The sequence below is a fragment of the Mustela nivalis genome, assembly GCF_964662115.1.
Source record: "Mustela nivalis genome assembly, chromosome: 8".
In the NCBI taxonomy this organism is placed as follows: Eukaryota; Metazoa; Chordata; class Mammalia; order Carnivora; family Mustelidae; genus Mustela; species Mustela nivalis.
The window spans coordinates 110,616,631-110,642,196 of record NC_139027.1 but is presented as its reverse complement, the minus strand read 5'-3'; the positions used below and the strand labels follow the sequence as shown (position 1 = coordinate 110,642,196).

The 25,566-nt window shown below is 41.4% G+C and overlaps 1 protein-coding gene across 8 annotated transcripts in view; it reads left to right on the top strand.

The window, feature by feature from the left end:
- PLCB4 (phospholipase C beta 4) overlaps nucleotides 1–25,566 on the top strand; it is a 410,418-nt gene that overhangs the window by 160,824 nt on the left and 224,028 nt on the right. For all 8 annotated transcript variants that reach the window (XM_082744398.1, XM_082744395.1, XM_082744397.1 and 5 more), the window contains one exon: nucleotides 4,432–4,491. The gene's annotated coding sequence lies outside the window, so the exon portion shown is untranslated. The remainder of the gene's footprint in view (nucleotides 1–4,431; nucleotides 4,492–25,566) is intronic.

The window sequence follows — 25,566 nt, the reverse complement described above, 5'->3', positions numbered from 1 at the left end:
AAAACCGAAACCTCAATACTGAGTATCTGGGGGAGGGTGTTAAATGCCAGTCCTTTTGTGTTCAGTAGGGAGATGTACCAAAACCGACCTGACAGTGTCCCCCTCAATGATTTGTAGATTTCTTCTCCCTCTACTGGGAAATCTTCACCCTGGGCTACAGCTCCCCTGTTGCTTTGAAATAAGACCATACCGCAACCACGATGTCTATCATTACTGGTGGTTTGCAGTGAGATGTTGGTCCTTGGTTATGGCTTGGAAGCAGTGCCGTGCGTGTACTCCTCTAGTGAGGGTGAGATACGATAATACGTGTTTCCCATCACAAGGAATCCCATGGAGAATTATGACAGCAGGTCTTTTAGAAGTGTTGAGTTTGAATAAGTGCTTTGTCATTTTTTTAAAAAGCCAACTAACATCCACGGGCAGACTCCCCGAAAGGCAGCCTTAAAAAAAAAAAAGCTTTAATGAAATATAGTTTACCTACCATAAAGATCACACATTTAAAATGCACGTTTTCAGTGAGTTTTGGTGCAACCGTTACCACGGTTTAATCTTCGAACACTTCCATGACTCCCACCCACAAGCTGTCCTTCTCTGTCTTCCCTGCCCATCCATTCCTACATACCTGCTAACCTGCTCTGTATCTCTGTGGATTTGCCTAGAAGAGGACATTTCATGTACTCAGAATCCTAGCACATGTGGTCTTTTGTGACTGCTTTCATTTAGTATAATGCTTCCTAAGGTTTATCTATGATGTCCCACATCTACGCGTTGCGTTCTTTTACTGCTGAGTTAAAGGCCGTCTTCTTCTGTCTGCATTTTGTGTATCCATTCATCATTTGTTGGAAACTGGGATTGTTCCTACTTTCTGGCTATTATGAATAATGCTGCTATGAAAAAGCTTGTAGTTTATTTTATATGGACATATGCTTTTATTACTCTTGGGTGCATGCCGAGGAGTGGAGTTAGTTAGCCGTATGGCAATTTTATGTTTAACCATTTGAGGAACTGCTAGACTGCTTCAAAAGTGGCTGCACCATTTTATTTCCACAAGCAATGTATGAGCGTTCTGATGTCTCTGAATTCTCACTAATGCTTGTTATAATCGGTCTTCTGATTATAATTATCCTAGTGGGTGTGAAGTAACAGCTTATTATGATTTTAACTTGCATTTCTCTGATGATTGAGCATCTCTCCATGTATTTGTGTATCTTTTTTTTTTTTTTTGAGAAATACCTATTTAGATAATTTATCCATTTTTAAATTGGGGTTTCTTTTTGTTGTTGAGCTGCAATAGTTCTTAACATACTCAGGATACGAGTTCCTTAATAGAGAAATGATTTGCAAAAAAATTTTCTCATGGTGTGGGTTATTTTTCTCCTTTTTTATAGTGACCTTTGAAACATAAAAGTTTTTAATTTGATGAAGTCAAATAATTTCTTTCATTGTTTGTGCTTTTGGTGCCACATCTATGAAACCATTGCCTAACTCAAGGTCACAAAGATTTACTTATGTTATTTTACTCCTATGAGTTTTATAGTATTAGCTCTTATATTTACATGTGTGATCCATTTTGAGCTAATTTTTCTGTCTGGTGTGAGGTAGGAGTCCACCTTCATTCCTTTGCATGTGGCTATCCCGTTGTCCCAACACATTTCCTGAGTAGATTCTCTCCACATTGATTAATCTTGACACCCTGCTGAATTAAAGCAGCCTTTTGTTTATCAGCACCAGTCGGATTCTAGAATTTGAGTTTTTGTCTATTTATTGGCTTTCTGTGTTATAGAGAAATATTCCACTTTTGAAAGACCAAAAGCACACACAAAGATACACATAAACACAGACATTCAGAGGCTTACACACAACTCACTTGCACGCACAGTCTCTGCTTTACCAAGGACCCATTTGTACCCTTTAACACATAGAGTAATAATATTAGAAGAAGATAGTAGGTTGATGCCTTGATTCATCTATGACTGCAGCATTAAGTTATAGTAGCTCCTCTGCCATATGCCAATAGCTAAATAGTTTACAACAAACTGTTTATACCATTTCACTTTTTGGTAGATAAGTATGTCATCCTTGGCTTCCTGAAATGTTGCAGTATCTGAGCTGTGCACAGAATTAGGAAGGTTTATGGAATGATGCATCAGTTTTATGCAGAGTAGTTACCAGGGGATTAGAGAAGGAAAAGGAAACCACGTACAGTCTTTAAATATTTTATTACAAGGAGGATTGGGTGGCAAATCGTTTCTCAAAATGAGGAGCATGGAATGGTAGGATCATTAATCAAGGAGTGTCTCTAGAAGTCAGCTTGTTTCCTAGGCCCAGGAGGCATAAAGTAGTTACATAGTTTAATTTTCCAGCTGTAGGCAGGCTACCTAATTATTCACCTGTTCAGTGAAGACATACTGAGCACAGTATATGCTAGGCACTGTGCTAGGCGCTGGGGGTATCCATGATGGTTTTCAGTACTTTCTTATGAGACTTCATTACAAATATAAATGTAATATGAAAATAGGATAAGTGCTGTACAGGAGGCAATATCATGGACACTAAATGTGGATCAAGGTTCCTGGGTTTGAATGCCAGTTTTGTGTGGTTCCTGAAGGGTCATGTCTCAGTTTTCTATATAAAGATGGGAATAATCACAATATATATGTTTTAGAGTTCTTATGTGGATTTAATATGATAATGTAATCCATGCTTAGAACCTGGGTCGTAGTCAATATTCATTCAATCAGTAAGTAAGCTTACATGATACTGGATATTCTGTAATTCTGTATATTTAAAATGGATTTTTTTTTTCTAGAGAGGGATGAATTGGATTCTTTCTCTTTCAGTTTCAATTATAAAAGCAATAAGTTTCATGGTAAAAGATTACATAATGGTGAAATGTTAGATTACAAAGCAAAGGTCCTTTTATTTATTTTTAAGATTTTATTTGAGAGACAGTGCACTAGTGTGCAGGGGGGCAGGGAAGGGGACGAGCAGAAGGGAAGAGAGAGGGACAAGCAGACTCAGATGTGGGACTTAGAAGTGGCCTGATGTGGGACTCAGAGGACCTTGAGATAATGACCTGAGCCTAAACTAAGAGTCCGAGGCGTAACTGTCTGAGCCACCCAGGTGCCCTCTTTTTTTTCTTTTTTACTCCCTTCAGTACCAATTCTCTAGAGGCAGCCAAACTCAAGTTTGTTATCCCTCCAGATACATGCTGTGCATCTAACAATGTTTATACATAGACTGTGAGGTTTGTTTTAACATGGTGGGGTCATGGTACATATATTACACTTCTAGAGTGTTTTTAAAAAAATTAATACCACGACCTGATTTTTTTTTCTATATCTGTCTACATAAATACATGTTCGCTTCTTTCTTTCTTTCTTTCTTTCTTTCTTTCTTTCTTTCTTTCTTTTTTTTAAGATTTTATTTATTTATTTGACAGAGATCACAACTAGGCAGAGAAAGAGGAGGAAGCAGGCTCCCTGCCAAGCAGAGAATCCGATGCGGGACTCCATCCCAGGACCCTGGGATCATGACCTGAGCCGAAGGCAGAGGCTTTAATCCACTGAGCCACCCAGGCGCCCCTGCTTCTTTCTTTTTATTGGCCTAGTCTTTCATTGTGGGTGTATCATCCTACCTAGGACCCTACTGTAGAAATCTATATACATCGGTGATGATGTTCGTGACAACCCAATTTAACTTGTACAGACATCATTTTCCCATTTCTCAGTTGCCAAATTTTCTGCTGCTGCCCTTCTTCCCAAGTGCAAATGGTCTTCCTCTTAACTTTTGTGTACTGCTGATACCACCTGGGACCCTCCCCCACCACACACACACACTGAATGCCAAACCCATCTTGGAAGGATCTCAAAATCTGAATTTTCAGCAAACCAAAAGTTAAGTGTCAAATCTAGAATCTACATAAGCAACATGTTAACAAAGACAACAAAAAACGCACAGCAGAAATACTTTCTCTGTAGAAATACTATCTCTGTAGATAGCTGCAAATCTTTTGTGTTCAGCCCTGCTCTTTGCTGAAAGGGCAAACTTTTTTCTTAAAATTATGGTTCATCTAAGGACATTTTACTGTTAATCAGGAGAAGATCATTATATTCTAAAAGATTTTAGATGGCCTTGTTCAATTGCTCCTTAATTATCTTAGTAAGAGGTTGCGTAGAGGAGCAGCTTGGTAAAAAGCGTGTATAAACTCTGTAGGCTGGCCCAGCAGTCATATTTCTGATTTGATAACTGTGTATCTTTGTTGTTCATTTGGAAATTAATGTCACTATTAAATTAATGTGACTTTCTAATGCGTTTTTTAAAAATATCATAGGTAATGATTTGGAAGTGCAAAAAGCTGTTTCTTTACACGAAAATCCTGAAGGGCCTTCACATTGATTTTTCTCTGGTCTGTGTCTCCTTGCTTCACAGAGGACGACGCTGTGGGTTTAACTAAGTGGACGTCACTTGCAGCCCATCCAGACCTGCCTGGTGAGTATTCTGCCCACCGCGGTAGAGTTTCTAGTTGTGGCATTCTAGAACTTTCTACACAGTGAATCTCCCCTTGATTTATACTGAAGTACTGAAATGCCTCTCAAAACTGATTCACAGACACTTTCCTTCATGCAGTGGAGCATTAATGCCCCAGCACTTTCCAGATTCTAGCTCATTCATTCCACTTCATTCTTTACTAGATTTTCTACTTGCTGTCTGTGGTAATATGGCCTGCATTTAGTGAGCAGTCTGGTATTATTTAAGTAACTATCCTTTGCAGTTCTTTCTGAGGAGAAATGCATGACTTGCGTTCAGTCCTATGTAGGTGTTGTTTCAGAAGATTCCCACAGATGTGCAAAAAAAATCACAGTTGCGCTTATGGTCAGACACTGTCCGTTTTGTGGGAAACTATCTGTGGAGATGATATAAATAAATTCTCTCCCAGTGACCCTCTAGAGTTCCATTTTACAAATCTTTAAAGAAATTCTGAAATGGGAACCAGAAGTATCTTTATATGGCCAATTCTTTTTATTTACAAACTATAACTTGCCAGTGCTTCATTCTAAAGCTGGGATCCTGGTGAATATGAGAGATTGTTCTTTCCTGACCCCTTAATCAGATTCCTGTTTCCTAATTGCTGTCCAAGGGCAACACTTGGACTCTATATTGTTTCTTACTTCAACAGACAAGAAGTCATTTTATAGTGAACACCTGAAAAAGAAAACCAACTTTATTCTTTATCTTGGTACGTGAACTTCAGGTTTCAGGCATTTGAAGTTAGTGTTACTTTTTCCCCTCCACACTGCAAGTCCTGTCGCACACTCCTTCCAGTGGGGTCTGTAGCTGATTTTCTTCCAGCCTTTCTGGGAGGGGAGAGAAGAATCACACTTCTCTAAGAGATCGGCTACTTAATGCTGACATGAGGATATCAGGAAAGTAGATTTATTATTGAATGTCCCTACCTATTTTTAGTCAAGGCACTGTTATTTACTGCTTCACGATGACTCATAAACCATATCCTAGCAGGCAAACCAGTGCTGGGGTAGGGGGTTGCTACATAATTCTCCAGAGACTTTAAATCAGTGTAGACATGACATCTGCTTTTTAGCCTTTATTGCATTTTTCTGGACTGCTCACTGTCTCTGCATAATAGTTGTTATCCTTAAGAAATAGATCATTTTCATCAGCTGATTATACATGAAGAATTATGTGCTTAGCAAAAATAAGCACTTGATACAAAAGTTTTCAAAAGACAGAAGTTTTTTGTGAAATATTCTAAGTTCCAAGAAGAAGCTTCTCTATATGAAGTGCTGTAAATGCCATGTGCTTTATTTTACAAAGGCTCTGAATGGTTTGGGGGCCTAAGACAGCTAACCTAGTATGTGGGCTCCTTTTCTTTTCCCACCTTAAAATAGGATCGGATTGGAATCGGGGCCCCACATGTCACCAGGAGGTGGTCGTCCTTACCTTAGTCTTGCCCTCCTCCCAAAGAAAGAATTTCTTCTTTTACTTCCCTCTGTCCTTTATTTAAAAATTCTGCAAGTTCAACTCTAGGAACATTTGATTGTTGGGTATCTTGTATTAAGAGACAGGTTTTTCTTGGCATTGAATTGAAATCGTATTCTTTTATAATCTCTTCCCATGTTCAGAATTGGGAACTTCTAGAGCTGGGAGCTGGAACTCTTCTGGTTTTATCTTGAACACCTGCTTTATTTCTCCCTGACTCCCATCATCAGTACCTCTGTGCATTCCTTCAAAACGTTAGTTTTAGGCCTGCTGTGTGCACAGTAGGCATTCAGAATGTGTTTTAATTCCTGTAATGGCACAAGGTGAATATATTCTTATTCATGTCTCATTCAGCTTGGCTTTTTATCAGTATTAGGCATCTGCTCCTAAAATAGAAAATATTTATATATAGACCAAAAGGACTACTCTTGGATTAATTACCCTCACCTTTATAATTCTAGCTTCAGGGTGTCTTTTGGTGAAGAGGAATCTGTATGTGTAGTCAAACCAAAGGTGGTCTTCAGATTTCATGGAAAGAAAGAGAACAACCTGTGATTCCTTCTTTCCTGCGGTATTGCAGTTTGGAAGATTTACTTAAAATTAGGGATGCTTGCTTTCTGAATGATTTTAAATTGTTTGTATTAAATATTGATTATGCGCAGAATTTATAACATCAGGTAGGGAGCTTACTAAACTTTAATGTTGAATTCTCTTTTCTTTTTACCTCTACTCTGGAGCCTTACATGCTGTTCTAATTTCTCTCACACCTGGAGATATAGACATAGATATATAGTGATGTGTGTGTGTGTGTATGTGAAGCCAGCTATTAGCATCTTTTTTTAGACCTAAGACCTGTGTTCTAGCATTGCTGCAATGCTCTTTAGTAAAAAAGATGATTCTTATTAAGATGTAGATAGTGCAGTTATTTTAAACTCCTAAGTATTATATATAGATGCCCTTATTCCTGGTACAACAGGAATCTGGTTTCATGTTTTCTTACAGCGCATTCATGCATGACAAGAGTCTTGAGCTGAGCTCTCTAGAAACCAGACTCGAGATGAGGGATTTTTGTGCAAGTGTCTTATTAAGGCAGTGCTCCCAGGAGAAACAAATGAGTTGGAGAGGAAGGGAAGAAGCAAGCAGGGAAATACTTCAAGCAGAGTCCCTGCGTCAGCCTTGATCCTGGAGGAAAGCTCTGGAACATGATGGCTCCTGAAAACCTCTTCCTTTTGCCTCAGGGTGGGGGGCTGGTGTTTTCTATCCCTGCCTCAGCCTTCAGCAGTGGACTAGTGGGAGAGGGGTTGTGAACTTGGGAGCATTTTGGTTCTTTGCACCTGTGGGCGAAGCAGCTCCAATAGTTAAGGGACGTTCCTCTGAAGAAATAGGCAAGTGCCATCCCTTAGAAGCAAAACACATATAAGCCGTGAGATGGGCACACAGGACAGTGGAAAGGGACCCAGTGGTATCTCGCCGGGACCCTGGATTGTCTGCTCTCCCTAGCAGCATGCCAGGTTATTCCCTCACCCCTGCACACCCATTTTTTCATCCCTGAGGCTTTTAGCCATTTCCTGAACTCTCAGGAGCACTTTAAATGCACTTTCTTCCCTAGAGAAGGTAGTAAGCTACTGCTTCAAATATCCAAATCCTAAAGAGATCACAGTGTGGAGATACCAGTGAATTAGTCGTTGTCAGTGAATAAAATGTCTACATATATTAGAGTTAAAAAAAAATAAAGTCTGAGACTTCAAAGGCTTCCCTGAGATGAGCATCATCTTGAATAATGATTTTAGTGCCCTAAGAAAAGGAGGCAAGGATATTGTGTGATTGTACGATTGGCAGTTACTCCGCTAGTGGCATTTTTGAGCATACATACTAAATGTTATTTTTCTTTCTCTTTTAACCTTCCTTTTTATGCCCTAATATTTGACCTTTGCCTTTAAGAGTATTTTCTCCCACAAACTTTTTAGGGAGATATGGATGGTGTTTCCTTGGCCACCTTCAATTCAGTAGAGCACAAAAGTACAATCCAGTGGAAATTTCATGTGAGCCCCATATGAAATTCCAGTTTTTCCTATAGCCTCATTAAAAAAGTAAAAAAAGAATTGGTTGTTATAGCAGCCTGAGCTGGAGGCTGGGAAGTCCAAGATCACAGCTGAAACTAATTTTAATAATCTCTTTAGCCTAGCACATCCTAATTATTATTTGAACATTTAATTAATAAAAACATTATTAATGAGATTTTTACGTATCTTTCATCTGGTGAATATCTTATACTTAAATCTCAGTTTAGACTCGCTATATTTCATGTCCTCAGAAGCCACATTTGGCTAATGGCAATGTGCAACTTCAGAATGTGAGAGAAAAACCTGGGTAAGAGGCTTCCTTCCTCTGAGATAAGACTTTGTTAGCACGCCTGAATCTCTCAGCTTGTTAACTTTTCATTAAAAACAGGAGGCAGCACTGTTTTCCAAAGAAAGTGAGCTGATGTGTCTTGGAGGAACCTGTGCTATTTGCGTTTGTTAACTTAATGCGCTATAGTCACAGATTATGACTACACTGATTAGGTTTGGGGGTGCCTGGGTGGCTCAGTGGGTTAAGCATCAGACTCTTGATTTCGGCTTGGGGCATGATCTCAGGATGGTGAGATCTCTCTCCTCAATCTCTTTCTGTCTCTAAAATAAGTAAAATGATTGGGTTTGGCTGCTAAGATGTCACTGCTAACCTTCAAAAGTGCAGAATCCTAGGGTCACTTTTTGGGGGAAAATGGATCCTGAATGAAGGTTAGTATACAGAAAGATTTGCAAGAGGAAGAGGAGAGCAATGGAGGTAATGGAAAAGTGGGTGTGTTTATGAATATAATGTGTGTTGGAAGGTTCTAAAAAAAAGTTGGGGTACTTGTGTGTAAACTGACGAGGCCATTCCTTCCTGGGCATGCTGCTGCCCAGCAGCTCCCTCTCCTTCCCTTTCCTGGTCAGTTGGACTGGGCCAGAGTTAGGAAAAATCTAAAGTCTTCTGCTTGGTCAATGAATGGTCAGCCCTGACCTTCCATTCATTTTTCATTACCTTCACTTAGTCTTTACTGACAGAGGCATTCCAAGCGGTGGGCATACCCCAGCCCCAAATGTTTCCTGCCCTTTTCTGATTTGTGGGGGAATTGAAAAAAGAGAGAAAAGAGCAAAAACAAAGGAAAGGAAGAATTTTCTAACCCTTTACTTCTCTTACCAAGAAGGCACACCTTTTCTACCCATGGGTATCCTCCTGAGGAGAGAGAATTCTCCACCCTGGCCAATAACAGGGTTTTTCTCACCATCTTTCTATTTCTGGGATGGCTATCTGTTGCCTGTTTCTTGGGTCTTCATGGCCAACTGGGCTTCTTTTCACAAGGTGATTGGATGGAGGGAAGTTGGGTGTGGGGCCAGCACCCTGACTTTGGGAAGATAACTTACCCAACAGGTGTGGAGGTCAGCATTCTGTACTTCCTGGTGCTCCCTGGGTTCCGCAGGAAGATCTCTATCCCTTGTTACAATCTCAAATTTATCTCCGCTTGGACCCTGAAACTAGGTACAATGAAATTTGACTTCCTTTCCCTCCTTCCTCTTGTGAAGTCACAACCTTCAACTAGAAAAGATTAAAATGCCAGCAGCAAGAGTTTAGAGGTGAAGTGTATTGAATTCTGCAACTTACTGTGAAATACATCTTTTAAAAAGCTGGATGGATAAAAAGCCAGCTATTCGGAAAAGCTAGGTGGTGGGAATACATTTGTTCACTGTAAAAAAAAAACCAAACAGCTCACATTTGGTCTTTATTTTTAAAATCTTAGAGTCAACTATACTTTAGTAGAAATATGGTAGAGAAGAAAAGTATTAACCATAAAATTATAGTGGGGTACATTTGACAAAAAAGGTCAGTTTTCTACTCTAGTAACTACTTAAGGTTTGTCCTGTTCTTCAAACCCTCCAAAGAAGTTAGTTGCAGGCATCTAAAAGTTTGTGGTATTAGCCAAGTTGTTTGTTCCAGGTCATTTCCCAAAAGACTGGAAGAAACTAGAAAATGCCTCACAGTCCTGGATAGAAAATTTTAGCTTTTTGCCTATTTCTCAGTCTCTTTGGGCTTTTCACAGGTAGCTTGTGAGATGCTACCCTTGAAGTCATTATGCTAATACAGTTGCTTCTGTGTGTCATTTCCCAGGGGCCCCTGTGTGGGCACCACACCAAGGACTTCTCCCCTCACTGTTCCAGACTCCCCATTTGAGTTGAGTGTCAGAGTCTTTTCCAGGCCTAAAATACAGACTCCCCACTGCCAAATGGGATTATTCGCTTTGTTGGGTCTGTTTCTATAAAAGAGAGGAGGGAAAAAAAAAAAAAAACAAACCCTGGCTCTGCTCTTTGTAAATTTTGTGTGCTATAAAAACAAAATGGCAAAAGCCCAGTGGAAATGGTCGCATTTGAAAAGTCCTTACCTACTTTTCCGAAATGAAAAGAGGAGCAGGCAGCCTGGCAGCTGTCCTCAGGTGGGAAAGGGCAACCGACGGAGGCCTCAGGACTAAAATAAACCCTCCCGGGAGAGGAACCAGCCTGGGACCTTGGGCTGTAGCCACCTCCCTGATCAGCTGCCTCCTTTCTTGCCATATTTTGAGGCCCCTGGGGGGAATCCGTGTCACAAAGGCAGGAGGGAGGGCAGTTTGAGGAGGACTGGGAGGCTCTGTTGGTGAGAGTGCTGTTGGGATCTCCTGGCCCGTCTGTGTAGCCAGAGGACGGACAGTCTCACCGGGAGCCTTCTGGTTGCTGGGAGAAGGCAGTGTTCTGAAGAAAAAGAAAATATGCAACAAGAAGCTCATGTGATGATCATGTTTTTTTATACTTCTTAAGTAATAATTACAGCGGTCTCGAATTTGGGGAGGTGCAGTCTATCCTCCCACCAGAGATCTGTCACAGGGTCTCAGTGGATCTGATAGGGAAATAGAAGTCAACCCCGAGTCCCCTAGCAAGTAGAGGTTTCCTTTCAAACTGGATGGTGCTCCTGGGGACTTCTCTAATTTCCCACCTGGCTAGGGTGCCTTACGGGTGTGGGAGTCAGAATGGGAGCTCGGGAGCCCGGGGCCTTGGTTTCCCCATCTGGAAAATGCGCGAGATGGTTCTGTAAGCTGTTCCTGAGAACAAGGCGGTGCATACATGGGACCCGTCTTACTATACCCGCTACGTTCCTTCTTGTTTTCCTTTCCCGTAAATGTTGCTGAGGCTCCAGACTAATTGCTACGTAACCAACTGGCCACCTTCTGCTCCTCTGTAGCCCAATGCTCTTTCTTCTGTAAAAAAGTGAAGGCATAAACGGTCTGTAAAGGACCAGCCTGGAAGAACTCCAGGGACCACGTTGTCCCCACGTGAAGGACCTTCTCCTGCCCCCTGGGACTCTCCAAAGTGACGTTTCGGTGGATTCCAGACTGTGTACAGATACGCTGCGCTTCGGTTAGGAAGACCATCTCTGTGCATTGACCGTTTTCTTTTCATGGTGTTATGGTATTTCAACTTCTTCCCTCCACCCACGTTTCCCGGCACCACTGCCTCAGCTGCTGCTCATTTCTGCCGTCCTCCGGGGCTTCAGTCTTAACGACCAGGGCTGCCTCGCCTGCCTCGTCTTCTTTTGGCTTGCTTTCTTTAATTGAAATGAAATTTTCATAAACCAAAGTAAGCATTTTATTTTTTGTTTGTTTTTTTAATGGTTTTAATTAATTTTTGGAGTGGGGAGAGGGAGAGTAAGAATCCTAGAGCAGGTTCCTCACTCAGCACGGAATGAAATGCGGGGCTTGACCTCACAATACTGAGATCATGACCTGAGCTGAAATTAAGAGTCGGACGGTTAACTGACTGGGCTATCCCGGTTCCCTACAACTGTTTTATTTATTTATTTATGTTGAAGATTTTATTTATTTATTTGACAGATAGAGATCACAAGTAGGCAGAGGCAGGCAGAGAGAGAGAGAGAGGGGGAAGCAGGCTCCCTGCTGAGCAGAGAGCCCGATGCGGGACTCGATCCCAGGACCCTGAGACCATGACCTGAGCCGAAGGCAGAGGCTTTAACCCACTGAGCCACCCTGGCGCCCCCCTACAACCATTTTAAAGGGAACAATCCAGTGTCATTTAGTGCATTCACAATCTTGTACAACTACCACCTTTCTCTAGTTCCAAAATATTTTCATCACCCCAAAGAAAATTTCGTTATACGGTTCCTCCTCACTTTCTCCTTCCTCAGCCCCTGCCAACCCCCAATCTGCTTTCCGTCTCTGGATATTTCATATAAATGGAATGATACAATACAGGGCCTTTTGTGTCTGGCTTTTTTTCAGTAGGCACAATGTTTTTCAGATTCATCTATGTTATATGGCATGTATCTGTACTCGATTCCTTATTATAGCTGAGTAAACTAATGTCTGTTGTATGTATATACCACAATTTGTTCACTACCCATTAATGGGCATTTGGGCTGCTTCCGTCCCTGGCTATTATGAATAGTGCTGCTTTGAACTGTGCATATATGTGTTTGAGTCCTTTTCAACTGCTTTGGGTATATACCTAAGAATGAAATTTCTGGATCCCCTTGTAATTCTGTGTTTAACTTTCTGAAGATTTGCAACCCTCTTCTCTATTCTAGTTGCACCATTTTGCATTCCCACCAGCAATGTATGAGAGTTCCAATTTTTCCACATGCTTACCAACACTTATTTTCCTTTTCTTTTTATCATAGCTGTCTTCACAGGTATGAACTTGTACCACATGTGGTTTTGATTTTCCATCTCTGATAACTAATGGTGTTGTGCATCTTTTCATGTGGTTGTTGGCCATTTGTATACCTTCTTTGGGGATATGTCTGTTCAACTCCTTTACCTGTTTTTTTAAACAGGTCGATTGCCTTTTGATAAAAGTTTTTTATTCTGAATACTTGATCTGTATCAGATATATGGCTTGCAGAAACTTTCTCCCATTCTGTAGGTTTTTGTTTTGTTTTTGGTTTTTTTTTAAGATTTTATTTATTTATTTGAGAGAGAGAGAGAATGAGAGGGGAGAAGGTCAGAGGGAGAAGCAGACTCCCTGTAGAGCTGGGAGCCCGATGAGGGACAAGATCTAGGATCATGACCTGAGCCGAAGGCAATCATTTAACCAACTGAGCCACCCAGGTGCCCTTGTAGGTTGTCCTTTTACCTTCTTGATAATGTCTTTTGGTGCATAAAATTTTTTTAAATTTTGATGAAGTTGAATTAACCTTTGTTGTTCTTGCTCTCATTGTCTTATATGAGAATCCATTGCCAAAGCCAAGGTTATGAAGATTTACCTTTATGTTTTCTTCAAAGAGTTTTGTGGTTTAAAGCTTTGATGCATTTTGAGTTAAATTTTTTAATATATTGGGCTGGGGTTCAATTTTGTTCTTTTGATATAGATATCTGGTTGTCCCAGCACAGCTTATTGAAGAAACTGTTCTTTCTCCAATGAAAGATCTTGGCATTCTTTATTTTTTATTTATTTTTAAAATTTTTAACTCCAGCATAGTTAACACATAGTGTTATGAGTTTCAGGTGTTCAATATAGTGATTCATCAATTCTCTACAATACTCCATGCTCTTCATAACCGTACTGTTTTTAAAGAATTTTCTTTAAGAGGAGAGTGAGCGAGTGCCTGAGCGAGAGTGTGGGGAGAGGCATAGGAAGAGGAAGAAGGGGACTCCCAGGTGAGCAGAGAGCCCAATGCAGATGCAATCTGAGCCACCCAGGTGCCCCATGATTAGTGAACTCTTAATCCCCATCACCTAGGTCACCCCTCCCCCCACCCACCTCCCCTCTGGTAACTGTTTGTTCTCTGTAGTTAAGTGTCTGCTTTTTGCTTTGTCACTTGTTTTTTTTTTTCTTCATTTGTTTTGTTTCTTAAATTCCACATGTGAGTGAAATCATGTGCCATTCCTGACAGTCTGTTGGCCGTGATGTAGGAGTTTATTTCTTGAGCCTCAGTTCTAGCCTGTTGTTCGATATGCCCATCCTTATGCAAGTGCCACACTGGTTGGATTTCTGTGTCTTTGTAGTAAGTTTTGAAATCATGAAGAATGAGTCTTTCAGACTTGTGGTTTTTTTTTTTTCCCCAATATTGTTTTGCCTATTCAGGGCTTGGCGTCCTCTTTTTAATTTTTTTTTACTTTTTTACAGATTTGTATTTATTTATTTGACAGAGAGAGATCGCAAGTAGGCAGAGAGAGAGTGGGAAACAGGCTCCCTGCTGAGCAGAGATCCTGATGCAGGACTCGATCCCAGGACCAGGACCCTGAGATCATGACCTGAGCTGAAGGCAGAGGCTTTAACCCACTGAGCCACCCAGGCGCCTTTTGTCCTCCTCTTTTATTATTGTTTTGTCCTGCAGTGATTCTTTTTTTTTTTTTTTTTTTAAGATTTTATTCATTCATTTGACAGAGAGAGAGAGATCACAAGTAGGCAGAGAGGCAGGCAGAGAGAGAGGGAAGCAGGCTCACTGCCCAGCAGAGAGCCTGATGTGGGGCTCGATCCCAGGACCCCGAGATCATGACCTGAGCTGAAAGCAGAGAATTAACCCACTGAGCGACCCAGGTGCCCCTGTCCTGCAGTGATTCTTGAATTGTGTTACTGCACCTCCGGACAAAGCAGCAACCCAGTGAATAGTCCTAGAGCTGCATGTGGGTTTATTGTAGGTGTGGTAGAACCCAAAGGCTTTTCTTGCTTAAGGTCATTCCCTAGGAACCTTGACAAGAGCCGCATTGATGGTATTAAAAGCAAACCCAGTGCACAGGCTGTTGGCTTGAAGCTGCTCATTAGAATTCCAGGGCAACTTTTTTGGGAAAAAAACAAAAACTAAATATACAGTCTCCTCTTTGCTATGATAACTAGATATTGTTTTCTGGTTTGTGCATATGTTCAGTTGTATTAATCATGATCTTCAATTATATAAACAACTTTTTAATAACCCTCTCCTATAAAGGAAAGCTCTGACCTAGGCATCAAAATCAGAAAATCAGAAGATGGAAAAATCAGAAGATGGAAAAAGACAGAGCCAGGGGGAAAAGGGGTGATTTTGCCAGGATCGGTTGCTGGGATGACTCACATTTGTTTCCAGCATGTTTGACCTCTGGTCCATTCCTTTGAGAATATGTGGGATTTTCCTTTTGGAAATAACTCTTATCTGTGAATCCTCGGCAAATGCTTTTTAAGCATTTCCAGATGGCCCCTAAAGTCCTCATCTAATAGAAGCTGAGAGATTGCTGGGGGGGGGGGCGCGGGGGGGCGCAGGAGAAGGCTGCTTTAACCTCTAGACACTCCACAATGGGAAGGTAAGAAATACAGGCATGTGTTTTCTGCTTGACCCTCATTAGGGTAACAGTTAGAAGAGTTACATGTGTGTTTTTGTGTATACATGTGTATGTACTAATGAACTCTCATTTAGAGCACTGAGTGAAAAACCCAAGTAACTAAGAAGGGACATGTATTAGACAAATGAAACAAGGTAGCAAGAAATGGATTTTGGGAGAAAGTGGCAGGGCTCTCCATGAGTATGTCCGAGTTAGCTTCCTTTTCCCAAAAAGTGAGCTTATTTTTTGTACTTTATGTGGTAGCTTTAGTAAAAACATTTTTTGCAACAAATATGGATTCTTTGTGTTTAGAATGATCTTTGAAGAAGCTTAAGAAAGGAATTATCAGAGTGATCGTAAGGGGAAAATACAGGAAAACTTCGTTATTTCCCCCTTGCATGCTATATATACACACTATTGTCATCTAGAGTGGCCATTGCAAAATGTTACCAACGGGGTGGCTTTAAGAACAGCAATTTATTTTCTCACCATTCTAAAAGCTAGAATGGTGAGAAAGTGTCATCAGGAGTGGTTTCTCCCAAGACTTTTGTCCTTGACTTACAGATGGCCACTTTCTTGGTGTATCTTCATGTAGACTTGTCTCTGTATATGCACAGCCCTGGTGTCTGCGTGTCTAAATTTCCCCTTCTTTATAAGGGCGCCAGTGGATTGGATTAGTGCTTATCCTCATGACCTCATTCTAATTTAATCACCTCCTTAAAGGCCCTGTCTCAAATACAATCACATTCTTAGGTAACTGGGAGTTAGAGCTTCAGCGTAAGAATTTTTGGGGATACACAGTTTAGCCCATAACAGGCAGCGTTAGGTGTGCCGAGGAAGGCATAGATCAAGTAGGACGTTAGAACCCGGGAAGCAGATAAAAGCTCAGGGCCATCAGGGAACAGGAAAGTTGTGGGAGGGGACTCTGTGCACTACTAATGGGGAAGAAGGTGTTCTCCTTGTGATCGATATGTCACTTAGCTTTTGCTGTATAACAGACCAACCCCCCCCACCATGTTGTGGTTTAAATCAATGACCATTTATTTAGCCCACAATTCAGTGGGTTAGCAATGTGGACTTGGCTTTGGCTGGAAAGTTCTCCTACTCTTTGCTGGGCTCACTGAAGTATCTGTGGTCAGCTTCTGGGTATATTGAGGATGGTCTAGGTTAGCCCCAGCTGGAATGGCTCATTTCTCCTCTTGTCTCTTGCCTTCTAGCAGGCTGACTTGGGTGTGCTCATAGGGCAGGAGCCAAGTACAGGAAAGGCGAGAGCAAGGGGGAGAGAGCGAGTGTGTACAAAAGCACACCCATCATTTCTGCTACATTCTATTCATCAAGGCAAGTCATAGGATAGCCCAGATTCAAGAGATGGGCAAGTGTAGACCCTCTCAGGTAAATGGCTTTGAGATGAAGATTATTTGACTGTCAAAGTTCCATTGCCTATTTTATTTTATATTCAAAATAGACTTCGCTTCTATGCATGAATCAGAAAACAACATTCTGGAAGGGAATTGCAAGTGCATTAATTTATGAGTGAGTGATGGTTCTTTATTCCCAAAGTGGGATGAATAATATAATTAGAACATTTATGTAAGCCATGGGTGTCTGTCAGTCCTGCGGGGCTTGGTCTAGACAAATCACTGGGACAGATCCTTGTTGGGAGAATGCTGAGGGAGAGCTCAGTTTTCTTCCCTTAATGCTACTTAGAATACTAAGTACCCTGGAAATAAGAGTCTAGTGGAAACCTTCAACTCTCATGTCATGGCGATAGACTTCATAAAACTGAAGCAGGAGAAACAGGATCTCTGAGGTATTCTTTAGGGAGGATATTGAGCAAATTCAATTCTGACACCTTATATGGGAAAATATGCTTCATAACCCTCTTAGAAGAGAGTTACCTCCATACCAGATTTACTAGTCGTACCTACATGGGGGTCCTTTAAGGGACTCTTTCCTCTCATTAGTTCAGTATCTCATATTAAAAAACAAAAACAATGCAGTGTATACCAGCTGCTTCTTAGCCCCATGTTGGAGGACTCCAGTCCACTGAGTTTCCATAGAGATTGAAAAGAACTTTTCTGCACCTCTTCACCTTTTGGGGCAGAGAAAGGCAACTGGTATGTAGGGTTTGAAAATTCCATTAAAGTTGCATATCTGGAAAGCAACAATAAACTATTTTTAGAGCATTTCCATAAAAGAATCATTTGGCAGATTTTTTTTTTTAATTTTATTTATTTGCTTGACAGAGATGACAAGTAGGCAGAGAGGCAGTCAGAGAGAGGAAGGGAAGCAGGCTCCCTGCTGAACAGAAAGCCCGATGTGGGGCTTGATCCCAGGACCCTGGGATCATGACCTGAGCCAAAGGCAGAGGCTTCAACCCACTGAGCCACCCAGGTGCCCCTCATTTGGCAGATTCTTAGAAAGTTATACACACACTTACAGTATGACTCCAGCAACTTCACTCCAAAGTTTTCTCCCTAAGAGAATGAAAACTTATGTCCTTACAAAGACTTGTCAATGAATGTTCATAGCAGCTTTTGTCTTCATAGCAAAAAATGGAAACAAGTATCCACCGATGAGTGACGGATAAAGAGATTACGATGTGTGCAGGCAGTGGAGTACTGGTTAGCCATGAAAAAGAAGCAAATTACTGGTAAGATAACAACTGGGGTGAACCTCAAAAACACCCTGTTGAGTGAAAGTAAATGATACATAAAAGGGTGCATGCAGTGTTATTTATAGGATTTTCTAAAATAGGAAAAATCTAATCTGTAGTGACAGAAAGCAGATCAGTGTTAGCTTGTGGTTGGCGTGTGTATAGGGTAGGGTGTGGGGGTGAGGATGGCAAGGGTGCCTCAAGAAAGTTTTGGGTTGATGGAAAAAGCTTCCAGTGTCTTGGTTGTGGTACTAGTTGATTACCCGGGTCCATTTTATTTTATATAACACACACCTCAATAAATTTAGCTCTTTGGGACAAATTGTTCATAAAATAGACATACATTAGGGCAATGTAAGATTTTTAGGATCATTAAGAGGGGACATTTGGCAAGATTAAAGGTGTCTAGACACTTCTAGAAGCTATCATTAGATGAAGCTTATTGGTTAGACTTATTTGTCTCTCAGTTGTCCATGGTTGAAGACAGTGCATAAGAACAAGCAAGTAAATGTTTATATAGTCTCATCGTGTTGTAGATCTGACTCAAGTGACTAAGCCACCATCTTTTTAATTAAAACCAAATTTGGGACATTCTTTAACAGAATTGGGGCCCCATCACTTCTATGGCTGGACTGTGGGAGTGACAGCTGGGTAAAGTTAACAGACCATTCATTGTCCATATGTGATGCAGGGCAAAGGAGAGAAAGCTCGAGCTTATGGTTCATAGATTATATATTCGTGTCAATCAACTCCTATTCTTTGAAAACCAGAGTATTTTAAAAGTGGGTAAATGTTCTATATATATGGTTCTGGAAGGGACAAAAGTCCCTTAAAATTATTTGGAAGTGTCCAATCTAGTCATGTAGAACCTGCTGCTAAGAGCCTCTTTTGGTCTGTTTGCTCTCTGATCGTTGAAGAGGTAGAGCTGTGAGAAACATGTTTGTCCTGTGTTTATTTAGATTCAGTATTTGCATATAACTTAGTAAGAACAACTTGTTTTCTTTTAGCGTGAAAGGGTTTATTAATTCGCAGATGTCATTCATGCCCCAGAGTGCTGGAGACAGTGATTTATGTTGTCAAAGGCTGGTGATGCTAAAAAGAGAGCAGATTTTGTTTTGCTTCTTAGCCAAATTACAGTCTGCTCAGAGTGACTAAAATGTATCTCATTTTAGTTTTGTTTGGGTAATTGAGAAATGACTTTCAGATTTCATCTTTCTAATGTTTTAATATTAAATGATAATGATGCTGACTCAGAAACTTTATAGTTTCTTTTTCATTAGTGTTTTCTAAATGGTCTTTTTTTTTTTCTATTTTATGTCTGACTTATTCATTCAGCAAATATTTATCTGGTAAATACCAGCCCTAAGCACTTAAAGAAAACAGTGAGACCGGTCCCTGATCTTCTAGAGGGTGGCTTTTCTAGTAGAGGGAAATAGATAATAAGGAAGTAAACAAATGGAAAGACAAGAGAATTTCATATAGTGATAAGCATTAAGAAAATAAAGTGAGACTAAATGATAGAAGCTGACGAGGGTGAGGTAGATGATCCAGATGAACATATATTTGGGTGTATGATTTGAAATTTACTGATATGGAAAAGATGAGAGAAAAAATACGGATTTTATTTTGAAAAATCAAGTGTTCTGCTTTAAACTTTAATATGCTTTGTATTCGGGTAGAAATGTCAAAGAAGTCATCAGATATAAGAGTCTGGAGCACTTGGAGGTATGAGGGCCTGAGATAGATTGTGAGCAATGGAAAGAAGTTTAGAGCATCGGGAACCTATGAGATCACCTAGGAAGAGAGCATATAGAGAGAAGAGCCTGGGGTCACTGACATGTGTGAAGGTTAATAAGCAAAACATAAAAAGGTCGTGATTGAGGACAAATGGCTGGTGAGAGCAAGAATAACTAGGAGAGTCTGGAATTGCTGTCACCAGGAGAAGAGAACATTTCAAGGAGAGAGTGGTTAATTGGATCAAAGCTGGTGAGATAGTTGAGGGGGCCAGAAAGACAAATCATTGACTTTCACAATAGAGAGATCACTGAGGATGTTGACAGAAGGGGAGAATTCTCAGTGGAGCTGTCTGAGGAGAGAGAGAGAGGTGAGGAACTGAAGTCTGTTTATGTTGACACATTTAAGAAGTTGGGTTTGAGTCAGCATTATTGGAAAGGGCCGCAGGGAGGGGAGACTGGAGGTTTTAAGGAGAGCATATTTTAAGAGAGTGGAAGAGTAAACATACTGAAGAAGGACTATCAGATGATCTTGGAGTATTTCTTTGAGAGTTGTGGTCTTCAGTTGAAAGGGAAGGCTGGTCAGTCTGGCTGCGGAGTTTTCCTCAGCCTCATTCACCTCCATGACCACAGCTGCTTAGCAGACCAAGAAGGAGTTATAGCCACGGTGGGGAATTGGCCAAAGGAGTATGAGGGAGGGAGAAGCTGGAGGTGGGGAGGGGGGGGTGGAGAATGGCTGTAAGGCATGGTGGTCAGTGGGCCTGGGATGGCTAAGAGGGGAGGGAGGCCTGAGGGCTATGATGGGTGACAAAAGAGTGATACAGTCCTTGAGTCACAGGTCTCCATGAAATTGGGAATTAGAACCATGGGAGTTAAAACCATAGAGAAGATAATCAGTTACTGGGCAGGGAAGGGATGTTTGCCCAAGGATTTTAAATTCATAATATCAAGGTCAAACAAAAGCCCATGAGCATGTGTGACTGAAGTTGGGTGGATGAAGATATCGTTGGAGGTTAACAGGTCAAGCATCTTTGCTTCTCTTAGGCCATGACTGTTAAAATGTATTGATCCCAGTTTTATAGAAAAATATATAATCATGTCTCGGACCCCCTTGGCTGCAAATGATGTAAAGGTGCTCTACTTACATAGACCGAACTTCTCCCTTTAGTGGAAAACGTGACTTCCGACAGCCAACAAACTCAACGTATCCTAGCCTCAGGCATCCAGAAAGACAAACCACTTTTTCAATCCTGTTTTCAGAAATCCCTGGGAAGATGATGAATGGCCTAACACTGATCCCCAGGCTTTTGCAGAACCAGCCATCCAGAGCTGGCCAAATGCCCAGCTGTAGATGCGGGTTGTTGGGCGGATAATCCCATAAAGGCCTCCTTCAATTACCAGTGGTTTTATATCGTTTGGTGGGGAAGAAAGTCTCAGGCTAGACACACTTCACGGACAAACTCTTACTGAAGAGTGAATATAACTTAGGCCCCACGGTCACTGTTCCTGGCATCTTTCACGAGGAGTCTGGATCTTGTTATTAGCTTACCTTTCCAGTTTAACTCAGCAGGAAACATCACAGGCTGTGATTGCCTTTATCTAGTCCAGGCCGGATCTCTCCATTGTCTAGATGCCTTGGTTTTTCTGTTCCTTATTTAGTTATACAGTCTCTTTATTGAAGTGTGACTAACACACAATTAGGAAGGTGTACAAATATAAGTGTACAACCCACTGGATTCTTTTTTTTTAAGATTATTTATGTTAGAGAAAGCATGTATGGGAGGGACAGAGGGAGAGGGGGAGAGAGCCTGGAGCAGACTCTGCACTGAGTGTGGAGCCCGACGTGGGTCTGGATCTCATGACCCCGAGTTCAGGATCTGAGCCCGATCCGAGAGTGGGACACTTACAGCACCACGCAGGTGCCCTAATTCATTGGATTTGAATGAAATGAATGCACCCAGGTAACCTCCTACAGAAATAAGATATTCCAATACCCCAGGAGGCCCCCCTTCATGACCTTCTAGTCACTATCCGTTTGGGAAGAGTAACGTCTTTTCTGACTTCTTACATGGCAAATTAATTTTCTGTCTTGATGTTTGCATCAGAGAACCTGGTTATCTGAGCAGGTGTGCTGGAGAAAACGAAGAAGGTTTAAATGACGCTCCTTCTAAGCCCTAAAAGTCTTGCCTCCCCTCCCCTTCTCTCCCCACGGCAAGAAAGAACAACCTTCCAGCATAAAGACATTACCCTCAAAGTCTGTCGGTAATTATGTAATGATATAAATTGATAGGACACAGGGCTCCTTTTGTAGTATCCTGGCTTTTTCCTTTGGGTTTGGCTTTTTGTTTATTTATTTATTTATTTATTTATTCAAATATGAACCTCAGAACATTTTTTACGAGACTCTTGCAGGGAACAACCTATTTAGACCAAGGCTAATTGGACAAGGCCGTGTTTAATCTTCCATTTTGTGTGTCTGTAATGGAGACGGCTCTTCTGATAAGGATAGCAGATGCTGACTTAAGTGCTCTTCTGTTCTTCTGCAACAGAGCAGGGCTGGGCGATGGCAGGCGCCAAGGCAGGGCTTTCCTGGACTCATTTTGAATTGATGGGAGAGGCACTTAGTCCCGACAAGCAGGAACATTCTCCAGGAGTTTCTATGGAAACCAGCAATGTCTGATGAGATCAACTGCTAAATGCCATTTCCTCCAAAGGTGGCTTAGGTGATAGGATTTTGGATAAAACTTGGCCTGGAAGAAACAATAAGTTCTTTCATGGGAAAGGACAGCTCAGAAACTTTTATTTACCCTCCAGCATGCAGGTTGCTCTTCTTGTATATTACTCCCCATATGCCCTCATGATACCTGTGAGATAGTTTTACCTCTAGTTATTTCCCTAAGTGATGTTATTACCGTGCTACAAAAATACAGAATGTGGAACAATGGGTCACTCTTTCCCAGGTCTTGAGAGAATGGATGAAGAAAGACAAAATAAGAACTCTAAGACATGGTCTTTTCTGCCTTCTATATTTTTCCTCACTTTTCTTCACTATGTTTTATTTATTGGAGTATAATTTTACATTCTGGGAGATGTATGTCTTAGTTCATGGACTTATATGGGTATATACACCCATATGACTGCTTCACATATCAAGGGGTGTGTATGTGTGTGTGTGTGTATACTTTTTAAAGATTTTATTTATTTATTTTATTTGTTTATTTATTTTATTTATTTATTTGACAGACACAATGAGAGAGGGAACACAAGCAGAGGGAGTGGGAGAGAGAGAAGCAGGCGTCCTGCTGAGCAGAGAGCCCAACTAGGGCTTGATCCCAGGACTCTGGAACAACAACCTGAGTTGAAAGCAGACACCTAATGACTGAACCACCCACATGCCCCAAGATGTGTGTGTATATTTGATTGACCTGTGTACACACACACACACACACACACACACTCCATAGTCTCTATTATCTCAGTGTGTTTTAGAATCATTTTCTCATATTTCTAACCTGGGCCTCCATGTGCAGCTGCCCCTATTGTGCATTAAACAACCTACAAAACCATTGTGGCAGCCAAATTTCTAAGCCCTAATTTCTAAGAGGTGCTTAGTGGATTTTCACTGAATTTAGCAGAATTCATTTCACCAGAGTGGGTTTGCCCACCCATTTTGCTGTTTGGGGCTAATAAGGGTTTCCCCTAATTCAGATCAGCTGCTTTGCCAGCCATGCATTCATTTACTTACGAAGTGCTTTTCGAGCCCTTACAGTCTACAAAGCATTCTGCCAGATAATCTCTGTAAACATAAGTCAGACAGAGAATATGCCTTCCTAAGGTTCTAGACTACAGTGGAAGTTAAGCAATGCAAATAAGCAATGACAAATCAGGATAGGAAGTTCTAAACTCTGTAAGGTCTAAACTTTGTAAGGTCAAGCCAAGCCCACCATGCATCTGTTTGTTCCGGACCTTGAAGACAGAAGCATTTGAGCAGAGGGAGATCATGGAGGCCAGTGAGGACGATTAGGATAGAGGATAAAGAAGTTCTCTGGGCGACAGCATATGATAAGGAAAGCAAAGCAATGGGAGAGAAGGAAGGTGAAGAGAGTCTTGATTAAAATAAGGAGGAACTTGAACATTGTGTTACGGAGTTTGGGTTTTTTTTCTGGAGAAATTTTTCCCTTGTATTGTTAAGGGGCCAGGAGCATCATACTGAATCGGTGGCCTCTACTGGTTTATGTGCCTCAGAATCTTTGGGGTAAACCTCAACAATCTGGATTTCTTCACAAGCCTTCCCGGTGGTCCTTCCGCATGCTCAGGTTTGAGAAGTACCACCACACACCCGTAGCTCCTGAGACCACAGACCCCTAGTGTTGCCAAAGTTTGCCCAACAAAAGAGGAATTTCAAGTGGTGTTAATAATTGTTTTGTGCAGAAGAGAAATGTTGAACTGAACAAAGTGAGATCCTTTTCTTTACATGGGATTCCCAGAACCCAACATATTCTACTGTCAATTGTGAATCTCCCCCGGGGAGTGATGGGATGTAAGTGTTCTGCAAATTGTTTTTCCATGGAATCCTTTTCTTCTTTTTCTTAGCATTTTTTAGAAGAATGCATAGGGGGATTAGTACTGCTCCTTACACTCTTGGGGGACATTCCACAGCATGCAATTATGAGCCAAAGAAAGTTTATCATCAGGAAAGGAAATGGAATAGCCTGAAGGGAGCAAGACTCTGTGAATAATCATGTGTCTGTTGTGGGTTCAGACAGTTGGGTTGGTTGGGGGGCTGTGGGTTTGGGAAGAAGGAAATAATGGTCTTGACCTGCCATGAGGAGGCTCCTGGAGTGGTCCAGTTGGGAACTGCTAGTACTGGAATCACGGTGGTGCGGGGTTGGGCAGGGCAGGGAGGTAGTCAGGATTTTGCAGGATGGGCTTAGAGCCTGTGGATACGGCACCAGCCCAAACTGTTTTCACATTTGACTCTAGAGATGTTCTCCTGTTACTTCACCACAAGCAAAACCCCTCATGGCCCATAAAGGTGGTTTCTGAAAATGGCTATAGTTCATTCTGAGAGACTGCCGCGCGTGCGCTGTGGAGGAGCAGGTGGGCTGGTCCCCCCAGGCTGTCATTCAATCCTGTGTAGGCATAGTTGTCTGTCACCCCAGAGCAGGAGAGCTGGGAAGCAGCCCGGCCTTTGATTTCCAAATCTGATCTTACCATTCCAGGCCTTTCTACAGTGACACCATGTTTCTGGGTGGGTGCTACCTCAACTTTGATACCACAATACCTGTCCCTGTGATTTTCCGGGGCATAAAAGGAAAATGCAGTTGTCAGCAGTTCCTTGTGACTGAGGAGCCTCTTGGTAGCGTTTTCCTTGCTGTCATGATGGTGCTCAGAGACAGGTCGTATTTTAGGGACTTCCTGACTCACCACAGTAAACGCCCTCCTTGTGCCTCTGGATGAACAATTGGGCCATCTATGTTGAATTTTTCAGTAGGGAGAGCAGAACCTTTTAAATTTCATTTTTTGTAAGAGCAATATATCACTATGTTTAAAAAAAAAAAAAGGAAAAAAACAAAGAAAGATCTAAAGAAAGAAAAAAAACTTAGTGAAGAAATTAAAAATGGATTGATTCCTGCACCGCACATACTCCCCCTCCCCCACCAGTGCTTTGCAAGCAATCACTGGAACCATCTGCTTTTAAATCTTCTTTTGGTTAGAGCTATAACCTAAATTATATTCTCATCCTCCAGCATTTAGTCAGTTTTGAACATTAGCTGTTGACTTAGTCAATAAGGATTTAACTCCTATAAATGACAACC